This window comes from Rattus rattus, chromosome 2 (assembly GCF_011064425.1).
Source record: "Rattus rattus isolate New Zealand chromosome 2, Rrattus_CSIRO_v1, whole genome shotgun sequence".
In the NCBI taxonomy this organism is placed as follows: Eukaryota; Metazoa; Chordata; class Mammalia; order Rodentia; family Muridae; genus Rattus; species Rattus rattus.
In genome coordinates this window covers 229,103,938-229,121,168 of record NC_046155.1, presented here as the reverse complement: position 1 = coordinate 229,121,168, position 17,231 = coordinate 229,103,938, and the positions used below count along the sequence as shown (strand labels likewise).

Below are 17,231 nucleotides of genomic sequence, written 5' to 3'. Positions count from 1 at the left end.
GTGTTTTGTGGGTTGAGAATTTACTAATATAAATCTGACTGATAAATTAGAGTTTTGATTTTACCAGGTTATGGGGATTTGTGACAGCTAACCACAGGGGGCGGATGGCTGGAGATGTGAGAGGTGAGTCTGCTGGGCTAAGAACAGGCCAGTCTGTCTGCCAGTGCCTTGCATGGATTCCTTTTTTAAATATTTCATGCAACAGAAACAGCCCTGTGGACACTACTGTGCTCTACTGCATAAAATCCTAACCCTTCACTTCTGCATGCATCTTTCCTTCGAATCCTATCTTTAGGTATCTTTAGGGTCATGTGATTTAGATTTAAAATCTATTAAATGTTCCTTTAAAAGAAAAAAAAAAAAGCCAGAGTGTCATATATTCTAAGCTGGCCTCAAACTCTCTGGGTGACAGACCCTCTTGCTTCCACCTCCCTAGTGGCATAACTATGATGTGCATCTCCATGCATGACTTATATGTTATGCTGAGCTTGGGGCCTGAGGCATGCTAGGTAAGCATTCTACCACCTGTGCTATATTCACCTACTGCTAAATTTACTTACTTTAAATATCTTTTTTTAAGTTTCAAAAAAAAAATCCTTGCGTATATTCACCACCCACGGCCCTGTTATAGAAGGGCATGTTTACACAAGTGCACTCTGAACACTGAGCACATTCCCGTCTTCCCACTTCTTTTCCCTCTCCGTCAGTCCTCTACTCCCACCACTGTTTTACATCTACTTTTATGTTACAGACAAATAGGTGGTTTTATGTATTTTTTACCACATCTGCAAGTGAGAGTGTAGATGGTATCTGTCTTTCTGAAACTGGCTCCACTCACTTCCATGCATTTGCCTGCAAACTCCATCCTTTTGAGTGGAAAGCATTCCACTTGTGGACATACACCATATTTGCGTTATCCATTTCTCTGTTGTACCTCTGTGACTTGACTTCGTGGCGTCTGGGCAGAAACTGGAGTGATTTGGGTGAGTCACATGGTAGATCTATTTTTAGGTTTTTGAGGAGCTTTCACATTGATTCTCATAGTTGCTAGACTACCTTACATTCCCATCTGCATGTATCCTCGCCAGAATTTATTATTATTTGTTTTCTTAAAATTGATCTATTTTTATTTCCCACCAGTCCCTATATTCTTAGGAATCCAGTCAGGCTTTCTGAACACATTCAAACCCCTTTCTTCCCTCAGTGAGCAATGTTGTTGCTTAGAATGCAATTTCTCCACTTTTGACACATGTTAAAACTACTTCTTCATAATCAACTCTAGTCTGACCTCCTTCTTGAGTCCTCCCAGTTCAGTCCTCATGGGCTCTATACTCAGAATTAATAATGTTCCTGTGAACCAATAAACAGCATGAATCATTATTTTCCTTGTATTGTTCTACTTCTTTGGTGACATGGACCATGTGTTTAAATATAGACACTGTCTATTTGCAACATTGATATATAAAGTGTACAAAATTAGTAAAATGTTCTTAACATTAGACTTTTGTTTTGCAATTTCAAATACCAGAAGATATATTGAGAAAGCCAAGGGATTGGGGATTTTACTTAGGTGTAGGGCGCCTGCCAAGCAAACAAAAGGCCCGGGGTTTGGGCCCCAACTTTGAAAAAAAAAAAAAAAAAAAAAAAGAAAGCCAAAATTCCACTAAGTAGCTATTGTAGTTTGAATATGCTTGACTTAGAGTGGCCCCATTCAGAGGTGTGGCCTTGCTGGAGTGGGTGTGTCATTGTCATTGTGGGCATGGGCTTTAAGACCCTAGACCTAGCTGCCTGGAAGCCAGTCTTCCAGAAGCCTTCAGATGAAGATGTAGAACTCTCAGCTCCCCCTGCACCATGCCTGCCTGGATGCTGCCATGCTCCTATCTTGACAATGGACTGAACCTCTGAACCTTTAAGCCAGCCCCAATTAAATGTTGTCCTTGACAACAAGAGTTGCCTTGGTCATGGTGTCTGTTCATAGCAATGGAAACCCTAACTAAGACAGTTAGCTACATGAAATCACAAAAGAACTGGCATCAAGCACCTATACCTGTTCATCCCTGTATTACAAACAACACTTGTAAAATCCAAGGCCAGCTTACGCTATATAATAAGACACTATTTAGAGAAAAAAAAAAAAAGAAGAAAACCAAATGAAATGAGAAAATTTAAGGCTTTAATAACAGTAAGTGTCAGGTACTTGGCCAAATGATTTATAATGTGCTTGGTCATTTAATGCTGCAAATAATCATGGGAAACAGACACTTAGTTCAGGTGATCACATATTGTTTCATTTACAGCATTAAAATAAATACGAGTTGTTATATAGCTATTTTCTCTTATTCCCAGTACTTAAACCAGGTCACTAAGAATTCTTATATTGGTGTCACCAATATTAGAGAGCATCATATATATCCTATTGGTTTGTCATAAACTGTACTTATCTGTATATGAGTGTATATACAGATAAGATCATGTACAAAAGTACTCCATACACATACTAAGCAACTGGAAATAAAAATACTTTAGTGCCAGTAGATAGCTCATTTGGAGGCAGTTGAGTTTGATCCCTAGTACAGGTATTTTTAAAAGGATATTTATGGGTTGGGGATTTGGCTCAGTGGTAGAGCGCTTGCCTAGGAAGCGCAAGGCCCTGGGTTCGGTTCCCAGCTCCGAAAAAAAGAAAAGAAAAGAAAAGAAAAAAAGGATATTTATACAGTGTGGTGACCTGTGTAATCCCAGGCTTTAGGAGGTAGAAAAGGTGGATCCCTTGGTTTTATGTGCAACCAGCTTAGCTGAATTGGTAAACCAAGCCAGTGAGATATCTTGTCTCAAAAACCATAGTGGATAGACTCCTTACTCACAAGAGGTATTCCTCTAGCCTACATAAACATTTGCATCTATGCTCGAATAGTACTTAAAAATCACTCACTTTCCTGCTATTTAAATGTACAACAGAACAGTAAAGGTTCACAGTGTTTTTGTCTTATATAGCTCAAAATAAAGGAATATGTAAACGTTTCACAAGTATAATAACTGACATAGAAAAGTGTAGCCTATACTTACTTCTGCCATCACCTGCAAACAGAGAGGACTAGACAGAAAGTCCTAAGAGACATGCTACTATGTATTCAATGAGCCCAGGCTATCATTAGCAATGTGTAATCCATTCAACAATGTTCTGGAACAAAAGGAAGATGAATCTGTAGACCCATTACCACTAGGGAAAAATGATAGCACAAAGTAAAACACATGCTTTACTGGCTTTGGCTGGTGAAGGTGTTATGGTGCATTCTCCAGCAGTGAGATACAGATTTAAATGCATCAAGGTCTCCTACTCAGAAAGATGACCAAGTGTAACCTGGACTCTTAAATGCATTTGTTTTCAAAGTCAAGTAAGTGTACTAGCTTTAAACCTTGGTAGGCTGTGTGCATCATTCATTTACAAATATTGACTAATAGCCTATGTGCTAAAGGAGTTAAAGCACATAGTGTTAAAGGAGGACCGAGATGGGCAGCCTGTTACTGCCATGCCCACTGTATCCTAGCAGTACACTCAATGAGTTTTCCCTTTTCCAAAAGAAAAAGAAAATGTTTAAAACAACCTATTACAAAGTACTGATAAATTAAGGCAATTATAACAATTTGGCAAACCCTACAAATCAATAAAGCAATGTTAGCCATATATAAATCACCAATAAGAAAGTATCATTAGAGCTAATGATAAGTTACAGCAGAAAAAAAAGTGATGTTTTAAAAATATCTTCCAGAAGTTAATTAAGTATAAAGCAAATCTGAGTAGGACCCAGAAGATGTCCCAAGGCTCATGCTTTCCTTTCACCAGTTAAGTCTGAGCTGCATCTCTCCTTGTCAGCTACTGCACATCCCGGGTTCACGGTCTCTCTGGATGGTTTTACGTATAAGAAATGCTGTCAGAGAATACCATCTGAGGACTTACTCATGTCAAGCTCTTCAAAATACTCACAGGACTACTTCAGTTTATAAAGGCTTGGACAACGCTCTGAATTATTAGTAAAGAACTATTATTAGGTGAGTAATATTAGAACCACTCATCTACCAAATAAGTATGGTTCAAAATAAAAGTAATCTTTAAAATATCCATCCTCAAAATAATTTCCCAACTGTACAATTTCTGGTGTCCTTAACATCAGATATCCAACTGTTTGTGATAAATCCACACTTTTACAAACTTCTTTACTTTGCTACTACACTAAGTGTACTAAACAGAAAGGAATTACAATTCACAACAAATCTGTATTTCCTCAACTGACAAAGATTATTTCTAGCCTCAATCTCATGCCTAAATTCCATTTTAAATATTGAATGAGTTGTCTACTTGATCTTACAAATTCTCAGTCTAGAAGCATTTCAGAGCAAATGTGTGCAAAAGCAAGCTCCTGCCTGCCTGCCTAGCCAGTCTCCGTTTGCCATCCCTCCTCTCCCCAGCTCAGCCACAGCAGCTCCATGCTTCCAACTGCTTTGGCCACCCCCCTGGGAGTCATTCTTGAATTCCCTTTCATGCCTCACATACGATTCATCAGCAGTTCCTGCCCACACAGGGCTTGAAACACATCCAAAATCTGACCTTTTCTCACCCTTTACTGTTATTACCCTGGTTCCAGCCACCATTGCCTGCCTCTCGTCTGGACCATTGCAATCATTTTCAATAATTTTTCCATCATTTTCTTTGCCTGCATCTTTGTTCTATTTTTATAATGTATTCCATACACTGCAGAGTAATGCTTTTAAAGGAGTTACCTGTTTAAAGAAGACCATGTAATCAGTTAACGATGTATAAAAAGTATGACATCGTCTAAGACCCAATCATGATAAAAAATTTTAATCAGCTAGAACTAGAAAGGGAACTGATAAATAGCACCTATGAAAACCTTTCGGCCAACATGTCCCTCATGATCAAAGACTGAATACATCCTGAGATTTGAAAATAGCTAGCAAGAGCTGTAAGGCAAGAAAGAAAAGGCATACAAACTGAAAAGGAATGAAAATGGACTGGGCTCACGAGGACACTGAAAACTCACAGAACTATTTAAACAGTTTTCAAAAGTCTCAGAACACAACATGTATCCCCAGAAATCATCTATATTGGTATATGTTAACAATGAACAATTAAAAGGCAAAATTTAAAATATAATTTACAACTGCTTGTAAGGCTTAGGTATAAATCTACCAAAGTATGTTATGATTTGAATACTGGAAACTACAAAATGCTGAGGAAAGAAATAAAAAACTAAGTAAGTAGAGAAAGATGCTTGTGGACTGAGTTAATAAGAATGTGTATTTTCTTCAAAACTGACCTACAAGTGTAGTATATATAATTCCCACCAAAATCCCAGTGATACTTTTTTAATATGAAAAGGAAAAAGAATAGCCAAAACAATTAAAAAGAATAAAGTTAGAGAAATTTGACAATTTACCATGTAGTTACAGCAATCAAGATAGTGTAATACTAGTGGGAAGGACAGATCAAAAGAAAAAAGAATAGAAAATCCAGAAATGGACCCTTGTAATTACAGCCATGTCACTTTTGTCAAAGTTGTAAAAGCAATTCAATTTATTCTCAAGCCGAAAATATTCAACCCAAACACCAGACCTTAATATAAAAATTAAATCAAAATAGATGACACATCTCTGTATAACACATTCAAAAGCATTTAGAAAACTTTTATAATAGGAAAAAAAACTTGAGAACATGAGTTCTGAGAGTCAGCAAAAAAGGAACAATCCACAGAAGATAAAATGAATAGAAATAATAGCTAGATTTCATCAAAATAAAAAAACTTTTAAGCTATGATGAGATATTACCTATTAGGCTGGCTGAGATGAGAAAAATGACAATATTAAGTGCTGGTGAAAATACAGATGAACCAGATTCGTGTCCATTTCTAAGTACAATGTAAAATGGTCTGGAAAGACAGTCAGCCAGCCGGCCAGCTAGCCAACCAACAACCTTAGAAACTAAAGGAAATGAAATATGATTTGGAAAGGAGCTCACACCAAACAACAGTCAAAGAAGAATCACCTATTCTATACCTTTTCTAATTCCCTTGATCCAACAACATGGTGTTATGTACCAATAATTCATTCCTTGTTAATACTGAAACTGTACTGTGGCTGGATGTACTATGCTTTTATCATATACTAATCTGAAGGATTTTGGATTCTCTAATTTGAAGCTATAAATATTAGGCTGGGAGTTGTGTTGTATTTCATACACAAACTCAATGTTAAAAGCCTTAATGATTGCCCCCCCTTCTTTGTATCCAGTCCACTTGCCCTTACATATGTCCACTTGCCCTTACATATGTACCTGAATGCCCTCACCCCTTTCACACATCAATATGCCACATCTCTGAGGCCTAGTAGGAACATTATAGATTTTCTATGCCATGTGGTAACTAATATCCACCATTTGGTATACTTCCCTGTCCTGATGGCCACATCCATGTGTTGTTCGTGACAATGATAGCGACCTGCTCAAGTGACTATACAAAATCTGACTACTTTCAAGAAGCGAAGAGTCCTTTTCCAATCATTAATCTTCTCTGTTGAAATAGGCAAAGTGTCTTTTGTAAAAAGTGGTACTTCTGTCCAGCAACAGAGACCAGTGAGGAACCCTCGGAATTCTTTGCTTCAGTGAGAAGAACAGACTGATTCACTATTTCCCACCTTGGTGCACTCATGTGCACACCCAACACCCAGCCCCCAGCTTTATTTTCACAATGCCAAACCGGAAACCCCAAAGTCCTTCAAACTAATCAATGTTTTAAAAAGTGTATGTCAGGATGTGCATCCTGACAGTACTATGCTCTTTGGTATTAACAAGGAATGAATACTGATTCATGTAACAATCTGCATGGATCAAGGGTTATTAGCTAATCTCAAAGGGTAATAACATAATGCATGGTTCCATTTGTGCAACTCTCAGTGATAAAACTAGTGTGGTTAGGGAACAAATTGGTGTTTGTCAGGGGCTAAGGTTGAAGGAAATGGTTAGACTATAAAGGAACAAGATGAGAGTTTCTTAATGATGATTAAGAAGTTCTATTCTAACTATGACTGATTATACAAGTAACAATAAACCATGTTCTAAGATGTAAAGAAAATGCAAATTAAGTTTTATCTACAGGGAATGTACACACTTAGATATCATTTCCTATTTTCTCATTCCCTCACTAGGCTCCTAAGGCCTTTCAGCTCCTGGAAGATAACAAAAAGGTTTCCACACATAGGTCTCTGCAATTGCCCTATCTTATATTTGGAAACACTTACCTCCATCATTTCATATTCAAATCCCTGCTTAAATACTACCTACACAAAAGTCTGTTTTCTTCCATATAAACAGAAATCATGTCCTTTCTCCTTCTGCAAAGGAGTCTTAAAACCATTACACAAAACTTAAACTTCCAAACTTCATCGTTCCCTCGGTCTGTTCTGTATTGGCGAATGTTGTCAGGATCAGCAGGAACTCAATCCAAGAATATGTAATCCTTTACCTCTAACTTTACACTCAGTTTTCCCCCTCAAGTCCACTACCAACCCCACTCCTTAATTTCAGTCTGAATTCTGATCCCTGTCAACCTTAAAACAGCACAAAGCCTGTCTTCCCCCAACCCAGCACTTACCTAAAGTACTCTCTCCACTGTAGCCAGTCTTTTTAGAATTTTAAGTACTGTTGTTCCATCAGCCACAAGACGAAGTCAAAGTGTTCTTTACAGAGTACTCAAATCTCTTCATACTCTGTGCTCTTCCTAAGTCTCTATCTTACCAACCACTAGAGCTTAATGTGTCATGGAACTCTACACAATGTATAGACCTTCCTACCTCCATGTTTAAGGCATACCTTTTTCTAGTGAAATGAAATCTCTACCCGCAACCTGTGTCTTTCTAACTCTGAGATTGAGTGCAAGCTCTCCTATGTTGGGCTGTTTAATTGCCTACTGAATGAATCAGGCATTCATTCCCTCCAGGAGATTCCTAAAGGGATTTGCCTAACCCAGTTACAGCATTTGTCATAATCTATCACACTCTTCTGCAAACATCTCTAGAACAAGAGTGACATTTTAGAAATCTGTCTATCCCCTTCACCCAGTAAGTACCTGGTGCACGGCAGGAATCTAAAACTACTGAGTTAGTCACTGTATAAGGAGTTGCAATACATCTATGGGTAACATTTTTTTTTTTTTTAAGTATAGGAATGAGACATCATAGAAGAACTCAAAGGTTTCTTTGCATAGGTGTGTCACTGAAGCAAATAAGACCTGAAGTGTTTTCTGGTTCCTTTAATCGTGTAGCACTATAAACATACTGAAATACTGATTAGCACCTAAGTTTAGTTATAAGATCACTAGCTCAATTTTCCCATGGACCAGTATCTTTCTCAAAAGGTACTTCTCGTTCCACTTCAAAACTGCAACAGTAGTACATGACAGTCATCTTCCAAATCTATGTCACTGTTCACAAGTGGAAAATCTCATGAAGAGAATGAGGATGTCTCACTCGGACCAACCAATCACTTCAGCTTAAAAATCTTTAAGTGTGCAAGTATACTTTTATATGTAAGAAAGCAGAATCACCATATGTGGAAGTGGGAATTTTCTTCTGAAATCCCCATTTCCACTTGTATTTATTTTTCCACTTTCTGGGAAATCATCAGTAAGATGGCAGAGTAGTACTTAATTTGAGTACATATATGCTACATGCCAGTCACAGAGTGAACACCAACAGTCACCCTCCGTGTATACACAGAATATGTTTGTGCTCAGTGGCTTTACTGAACATGTAATCTGTTCTGAATTCTTCCTCCCCCACCCCCCGAGAAAGTCTTATGTATTCCAAGCTGGATTCCAAACTCACCAAAAGCTAAGGACGACCTTGAACTTCTACATCCTCATGCCTCCATCCTCAGGACTGGGATTACAGATATTCTCTAAACAATTTTTTAATCTAAACTGTTTGGGCCTGTATTGCCTACTTCTCTATAGCTATAACTACTGATGATAAGCACTGATGGAAACCTATAATATACAAATGTTATATACATAAAAACAAAAACACAGCCTACAGAACATCAAGAATAAAGTAGTGCTGGAAAGATGGTTCCCCCTTAAAGACTAGATTTATAACCAAAAAAAGAATATGGAAGCAAATATCTATCTATACAAGAGGCTTTATATACAGTTGACTTTTTTTAAAAGGTAAAGGATTCCTTTTACGTTTTTGGTGCTACTACTCATTGACGCCAACTAGGCTCCAGGTAGAGACTGTGCTAGGTAATACAACACAAAAATATAGTGATGCTTACTGTGTAAACTAGGCAACACAACACCCCCACACACATAATACAAAATAATAAACTTTTAAAAAGTTTGAATGATAACAGCAACTGAACTCCAGTGATAACAGTTAAACAACAGTACTTACTATCTCTGAGTAATCTGAAATTAGACTGGTTTTAAAGCCAGATCCTTTTACGTTAAATCTCCAACACACTGAAATTAAGGCACTTAACTGCTATGACAGAGACTGACAATCTGACAAGTTAACAAACAGATCAACTCAAAAGCAACATTGTCCCCAGTTTCTGAGAGGAATTAAATCAGGTGACTTAATTCTCTACACCTGTAACAGTTCATTAGGATTCAGACTTCACTTCTCTGCCTAAAAAACTCCCTGACTAGTAGTTCTGCAAGACCAAACTGTTCAAATGAAATTGTTATTTCTATTCCAAAGTATATTCTCTCACTGATAAGTCATAAAAAAAACCATCCTACTGAGCTGCCATAGCCTGTGTACTGATACAACCAGTGGTATAACTTTAACAGAGAGGAAGCCAACATGGTGTGCTCAAACCTGCTAACACTATAAAGTCAGCATTAATACATAAAAGGTCAAATGAAGAGTCATTAATGCAAATACATTGAGTAAAATGCTAACACTCAAAATTATAGTCTTGTTCAATACCTCAAGTAACAAACTAGGAAGAATTCACTAATCAAAATTACCCTATAATGGACCCATGCCTTTGAATAACTCTCTTAATAATAACCAGTATTCACACAGTTCTACTAAACTCACATTTCTTTACATCCTCTCCTCCCCTTTTTCTCTCCTCCATGGACCTTTCCACTCTACTAGCTTCTGGGACTTCAACTACAAGGCCTTAATTTAGTCACACTCTTTTGCTGTTGTTGTTCCTTTATGAAACAAGAATGCCATGTTCTTTAATAAGGCAAATAATAGAGCGCACATTCTTACATTACTTCTGCTCTCCTCTGCTGGACCTGTCTGTGAATCAGACTTTCTTCCTGAAGCCCCGGGGCCTTCTCCATAGTTGATTGGCAAATAAAATCCACGGAATCACCCTCGACTGCCACTTCATTTATCTCCCAAATAAGACCATAGCGTGCCAGATTTCAACAGACTGGAAATACATAATTTTTGAGGGCTATTTTGGTTGTCTTTACACTATTAGGTCTGTCTGTGAGTGCATGCACCTACCATGGCATGTGTGGAGGTCTGAGACAATATGTAGGATAGGCTCCCTCCTACCATTGTAGTTAGTCCATGGGATCAAACTCAGGTTGTCAGGCTTGGCTGTGGGCAATTTTACCTGCTGAGCCAGCTCTCTGGCCCAGTGATCCTATTGATCAATCTTTTTCTTTCTGTAACTCAAGAAATACTTTGTGTAAATGGCTTATGGATTTTTGGCCTGTTCAGCTCTCTAGGTAAAGGACAGCATGCATCAGGAGAAAGCCAACCAATGTTAACATTTAAATATACAGAGAATGGTCACTGCTAAAGGGAGTGCTGGAGGTTTTCCCCTTTCTGTGCAAACACCATTACTCTCATGTCAGGAATGGAAGCAAATGACTGGGCCATTTAGTTCATAAAGTGAGTGCAGATCAACTGCCTTAAAGGGATTAAATAAACAACCTTTAAGTTAGTTAAGGTATATAATTACACATGAATTATTTTTGTTTTGCCTTTAAAAGCTGCTATATCCCACAGGGTGTGGTAGCACGTGTTTGTGACCCCCAGGTACTTTGAAGGCTGGGGCAGTTAAGTACAAGTAAAGAGGTCAGTCTGAACAACTTGGCTAGACCTTGTCCCAAAACAAAAACACAAAGAAAAGATTGGAGTGCTACCTTAATGGCAGCCCATTGCTTAGCATGCACTGAGTTTGTTTCTCCAGGCAGGAGGAGGTACTATCAACCCATTCCACATTCATGTCAACAGCCTAAGAGTTAACAACCAACCACCTAGCTGCAAATATAATTAATCCATTTCTTTAGATTTTTAGGATTCTTTCTCAAAAGTTTTGCTAGACTTAAAAAACATAAGATTTTACTTAGGCTGTGTTTAAGACTAGAAGTTCAGCCAGGCTTCTCTCTGTATCACAGCATTAGAGAGAAGGACTGCAGTGAGCTCTAGGCCAACTTAGGGTACACGGCAAACCTCCTCCACAAAACGAAGCAAAATTCATACCATACACTCAACACTGAAGTCTAGTGTAACCCATAACCTTTCTGACACAGGAGTTTACCAACAATGAGTAGTAGTGCAGGACATGACAGAGCAGGCCTTTAATCCTGGCATTCTGGTGGCCGAGGCAGGCAGGTTCTTGTGTGTTCGAAGCCAGCTGGTTGGCACAGGTTTTTGAGAACCTATCTCAAAAAACACACAAATAATAGTGGTGGAACAAAGATAACCATTACAACCACTCAGCATTCTGTCAGCTGAACTCCTAGCTCCAGGCCATGCCCTCCCCAACGCAAGAGGAAGGCAGAGAGGAAAGGAAGCCATGCTCTGACTTGAGGAGCTCAATGTAATCACCTCCCAGTGTTACAAAGATTTGATTTGAATGGTTACTCTGTTTTTCTTCAAAATCTCATTCATAAGCTGCACATATCATCTTTACAAATGTTTTCCTTAATATTTTGTAGTGTATGAAATAGTCTTGTTTATACAATAAATGAGAAAAATTGACAGTGACTATTATTACTCTACATTTTCTACATGCCATACATGTACTGTGCTACATGTTTCAAGTGTCTGCATAAATGGGCATTTTATTCAGTCCTTGCTGTCCATTTGTCAAAGTGTTTAGATCCAGTTTATCAGGCTAGATGACAGGCCCATAATGCTCCTTCACCAGAAAGCTGTAATGGTCCTTTTGTGTTAGACTAGAGATGACACAAATCAACTCTCCAGAAAGCTCCAGGGACAGACAGTCCTTTACATTGCACTACAGGCAAGGCTGCTCTAAGTAGCCAATGAAATGTGGACTTAACGATGTCCACACAGTAGTGCTGGCAGAACATGCTGCACTTACCACCTCTGCCATGTTTATTTTGCAGAGCTCCAGAAAGGCAGCAAACAAAAATGGCACAATTTATCCACACCCTATTGTATACACCCTATTGTATACAACTTGTATTTAAATGTACCACTTAATCAGCAGAAACCTTAGCCAATCTATTTTACAGATTAGAAAATAGAGAAGCTAAGAAATTATAACTGGCTCTAAATCAAGTGGCAAAGTAGAAGGTGGCCAAAACTAGGATTCAAACAAGGGTGGTAAATTCCAGAATTTTCTACTGAGTCACAAAGTAGCTTTCTAAAGTACTAACAATAGGAAATCCCTACTAATTGAAACTCTGTAACAATTTGTAATTCTGAAACACAAATACAATTTTGTCTCCAAGTTATAAAGGATATTCTTAGTCTAAGAAAAATGTCACTGGATAGTTTTATTTTCTGAAATTCAGACTGGTACTCATGATTAAACAATGTCCACTGCTCAGCTTCCCTGCTTTCTTCCCATGTGTTTCCCCCAGACACATTTTACTCATTTATTATGTCGTCTACTACTGACACGTAAACTATATGAGAACAGACAATTTTCTCTGTTCAGTACTGCACCTCCAGGATCTAGGTGTCCCAGACACTACTAGTAGTGCTTAAGAAAAACTTGAAAAGTGAATGAAAACTTGGTACCCAGAATACTATGTGTATAGTAAAGATTCTGAAATGGAACTGATGATTACAATTTGAAGGAGGGCAAGGACACACCTGAAAGCACTAATTAGAAGGTTGAAGCAGGGCTCAAATCAAGACCCTGTCTCAAACAAACAAAATAAACAAGGTCAATAAAGCAGTCACATACTGGAAGATGGAGGTAAGGATCTACATAAATTAAGTTTTGGGTTGATATGCTTTTAAACTGGCAAAACCTAAAAATACCTACAGAAATCTTCAAACATGAACATGTTGGCTAGAACTTCCGAGTCAAGAGAATCTAAGTGAAACATGTAATTCCCCTCCCATTTCCTTTACAAAACAAAACCTAGAAGGGTGAATGTGGGTAAAGCACCACTATAACAAACAGGCTGTTCTGAGATGAGGATACCCAGAAAGATAGAGCCTTTACCTCAGTCCTGGCCTCTGTTAGCAAGCTCACAACTGAGTTTAGTCATTTACCAAGGAGAATGCACAGTACCTAGTAACTCTGAGTACTTAGGGATTTTGCTTTTCTGAGTGTGTGTTCTTGACTTTTTAAGGATCAGAATAATTAGGACTTAAAATATTAAAATACTGGTATGTCAGTATCTCCAAATTTCTTACCATCTGATACAGCACTAAGTGAAGACACACACAGTTTGTAAGCACCCATCGAAAGAAAGAAATCTCCTTGGTGCAGTCCAGAAACCCCTTCCCTATACTTAGCAGGCATATCTACTACCCACATTTCTGTTCAACCAATCCTCCACTAGCATCTTTCTCCCCATTTGTGCAGTGCATCGATCATCACACCTGTCTCTACTACTGTGTAATCCTGAGCTTAAAGAGTTCTTATTAAAAAAGACGGCATAAGTCAATCCAAACAAAAGCATTACTGCTGTTCTCTGGGGCACGTGAATCTGGCCAAGCAGAGATACAATGAAATCTATGTTATAAATATTTCCTGGAACTTTTTTAAAAAAGATAGGAAGGAAAACATCTTTTCTAAAGTATCCTGATATTCATAAAAATAAGCATTTAGTGTGTGTAACTTCAGTTTTAGAAAACTCATCCTACAGAAGCTTTTCTATCATATACCTCATAAACTCAAGCAACCTACATTATACCTTATGCTTATTTCTCAAAATGAAGGTGGCTCACTGATTTCTAACCAGTTCTTTGGGAATTTTCCTTACCTAAAAGCAGAATGAAGCTTTTATTTCTGTCAAGGCACAAAACCAATCATGTTAAGACCTTTGCCAGAGAAACACTCAATATGGACATAATTGGGAGTCTGGGCAGTGCTCACCTGACTACGCAGAATTTGCCTCATTTTACTAGGTGTCATTAACTACATATCTTACCATATCCTTAGCTAAAGGCAAGCACTTCTTTCCACAGAGGATTAACAACAGGTGGCTCCCTCAATCAGGTGGGGTTGGCTTAAAATTTGCTCTTCCAGAAGCATATCATTTTTACCTTTGATCATTTCATCTACTTATTATTAATGAGTTAGTTATACAAACACAGGTTCTATGAGAAGTCACAGAGAACATTTCCTTTGGAAATCATTTCTAACTCAGAAAAAGCTATTTGATGAAACAAAAAAGAAAGTTGAAACGATGGCATATATTCAGTGGCTAACATAATAATTACCATATTCAACTTTCAGTTTGATTCTTTAAGACTGGAAACATAAAGCACTCTCTATTACACACTGTTGCAGGATGCAAGCAGAGGTTCTGAATCACTGGAATTTTTGTTCTATTTCCTGTTAATATACAAATAGTACCACCATTCAACATACTCATTCCACACACGTTTTAAAAGCTACAGAATTCCTCCTGGACTATCTGGTTAATAGCTCAACTCATGAATCTGAATTTTTTCCCCTAAGGATTCGAATTAAAGTAGCTAGCTAAAGCATATAGTAAAAGAAAAAAGCAACTGATCATTTATTACAAATACGTATGGTTTCAAAAAGGTTTCAAGTTATGTAATTTTAAAAGTAATCATGGATTCACTTTTACAAAGACATTAAGGGTGTTTTTGAAAAGCTGTCAAAACTCTTCCTGTACAAAATGTGGTAAACAGTCATAACTACAAGCAAATAATAATAAAAAAAAAAGGTCTCATCTGTACCCAGTGAAATTCCTGGCAAAATCTGAACCTGCATAATGAGCAACATCTTTGAGTATGCTAGGACACAAACTAATTCCTTTATAAAATGGCAATCAACCTAACCCTAAGATTTGGCACTTCACTAACTTACCAAGAGCTGACAAAATGGATGAAAAGCTAGCGTGCCTGGCTTTTGCCTCGAATACTGCGTTTGTGTCCAAGAACTTTCCAATGAATAAAACCCATCTACCAACAGCCTGCAGTGCTTTGGGGAACCAGAACTTAAGGAGACTAGAATAAAAGCTCCATGTGGCTGCAAATCTCCTTCACTCTCCTGGAAACCCCTCTTATCAGAAACATTTGAAGAATTCCTCCATAACAATTAAGCTGACTTGAATGGAAACTTAGCATCTCAAATATACTATATATGGAATGAAAACTTGGCCAAACACGTAAATACAAACTCAAGCTCCCTGACACTTTCCGTCTACAGCTCTGAGCCAACAATTCTACAGCATCAGCAACAGACAGATCCACCTGTCACCTGTCAGCAACACCCAGAGACCCTCGTTAAGCCTCCCGATTTCAACCGCTGTCTCACAGTCGGTCTGGTGAATCGGTCAAGAAAACCGGAATAGTGCGATGGACTCTAAGGGGGCTACCTATTCACAGTGGGGAGTGCTCCCCATTTCGAGGAAGACTGCCGAAAAGCAAAATAGGAAAGGAAAGGGAGCGAAGTGCTTCCTCTTTACCCTGCTCTTAACTTCCCTGGCTCTCCCTTAACTCGCGGGCCCCGAAGTCATCGTTCTTCAGACCTGGGCTCCCCCAAAGGCGTCTGGTTCCCTCCCTCCCACTTCCAGAACACAGGCCTGGGGGCGGGCCGGGGGCAAGGCACCCCCACCCCCGGCTCTCCCGGGCGCTGGGCTCCAGGGCAGGCCCGGTCCCCCTCCCCCGACGCCCCGGAGCCCAGGCCAGGCCCCAGGCTCCCCGCCCCCACCCTCCCTGCAGGACTTGGGGGGCCTCCCTGCGCCTCGCCACCGCGGGCAGGACCCGGGCGGAGCGGTGACGGAGGCGAGGAAGGCGCGGACGCCCCACTAGGGCCTCGCGCGCCGGGTAGAGCCGGACCCCGACCCAGTGCAGGCGCGGGGAGCCGGGCTGGAGATCCCGCCGAGGCCCCGCAGCGCCGTCCGCTTACCCTTCGCCGCCGCCGCGGCTTCCCCCTCCTCCTCGTCCGCCGCCGCCGCCTCTCCCACTTGGGCAGCCGTCTCCCCCGTCGTCGCCGCCGCCGCTGCCGCCTCCGTCACCACGGCCGCCGCCAGCGCCGATTCCACCCGGCAGGGGGGACACCTCAGCCCTCCCTCCCTCCCCGCTCAGCCCCCTCCGCCCGGCCGCCGCCGCCAACTCCCTCCGGCCGCCGCCGCCGCCGCCGCTCACGGCTGAGGGGGAGGGGAGGGGGTCGGCCTGGGGCGCCCCGCCGCCGGCGCCTGCCGCGAATCAAAGCGATGGCCCGGGCGGCGTTGCCGCGGCCCGCTGCTCCGCTCCAGCTCGCACGGCCGCCCTGCCTCCCTCCGCCCCCACCCCCCGGCCGCTCGCCTGCCCTCCCCCCACCCCCCCAGTTCTCGCTAGCTCGCGCCGCGGCTCCGCCAGCCCAGTCCGCATCAAAATACGGCTGCACAATATGGCGGCGCGGCGGCCCGCAAACACCGCGAGATCTGAGGCAGCGGCCGTGAAGAGGCCTCCCTCCGCCGGGTGGCGGGGATGCTCTGTCCACGCCCCACCTCCGCCACCCGCCGTCCCCACGCCCGTCTCGTCGTGGCTGGAGGGGACGCGTCCCGGCGCGGGCGAGGAGAACAGTGCGAGTCCCTCACGCTCGGACGGACCGCGCTGGCGGGAGGGAGGGAGAGAAACTGAGCGCCGACCCGTGCGCGCGCCGCCGAGGGGCTCGCGGGTCCGGAAGCGGGTGGCGGGCTGTGCGAGCCGAGCGAGCCAGAGGCCCAGCTCGGGACGACGGGCGGGACCCTGCAGGCCCTGGCGGGCCGCGGGGCAGGTGGGCCTGCGGGGCCTGCGGGACC

At 41.1% G+C, this 17,231-nt stretch overlaps 1 protein-coding gene across 2 annotated transcripts in view; it reads right to left on the bottom strand.

The window, feature by feature from the left end:
- Positions 1-16,756, bottom strand: part of Tab2 (TGF-beta activated kinase 1 (MAP3K7) binding protein 2) — a 47,280-nt gene extending 30,524 nt beyond the window's left edge. For both annotated transcript variants that reach the window (XM_032894997.1, XM_032894996.1), the window contains exon 1: positions 16,355-16,756. The gene's annotated coding sequence lies outside the window, so the exon portion shown is untranslated. The remainder of the gene's footprint in view (positions 1-16,354) is intronic.
- Positions 16,757-17,231: the final 475 nt, after the last annotated feature.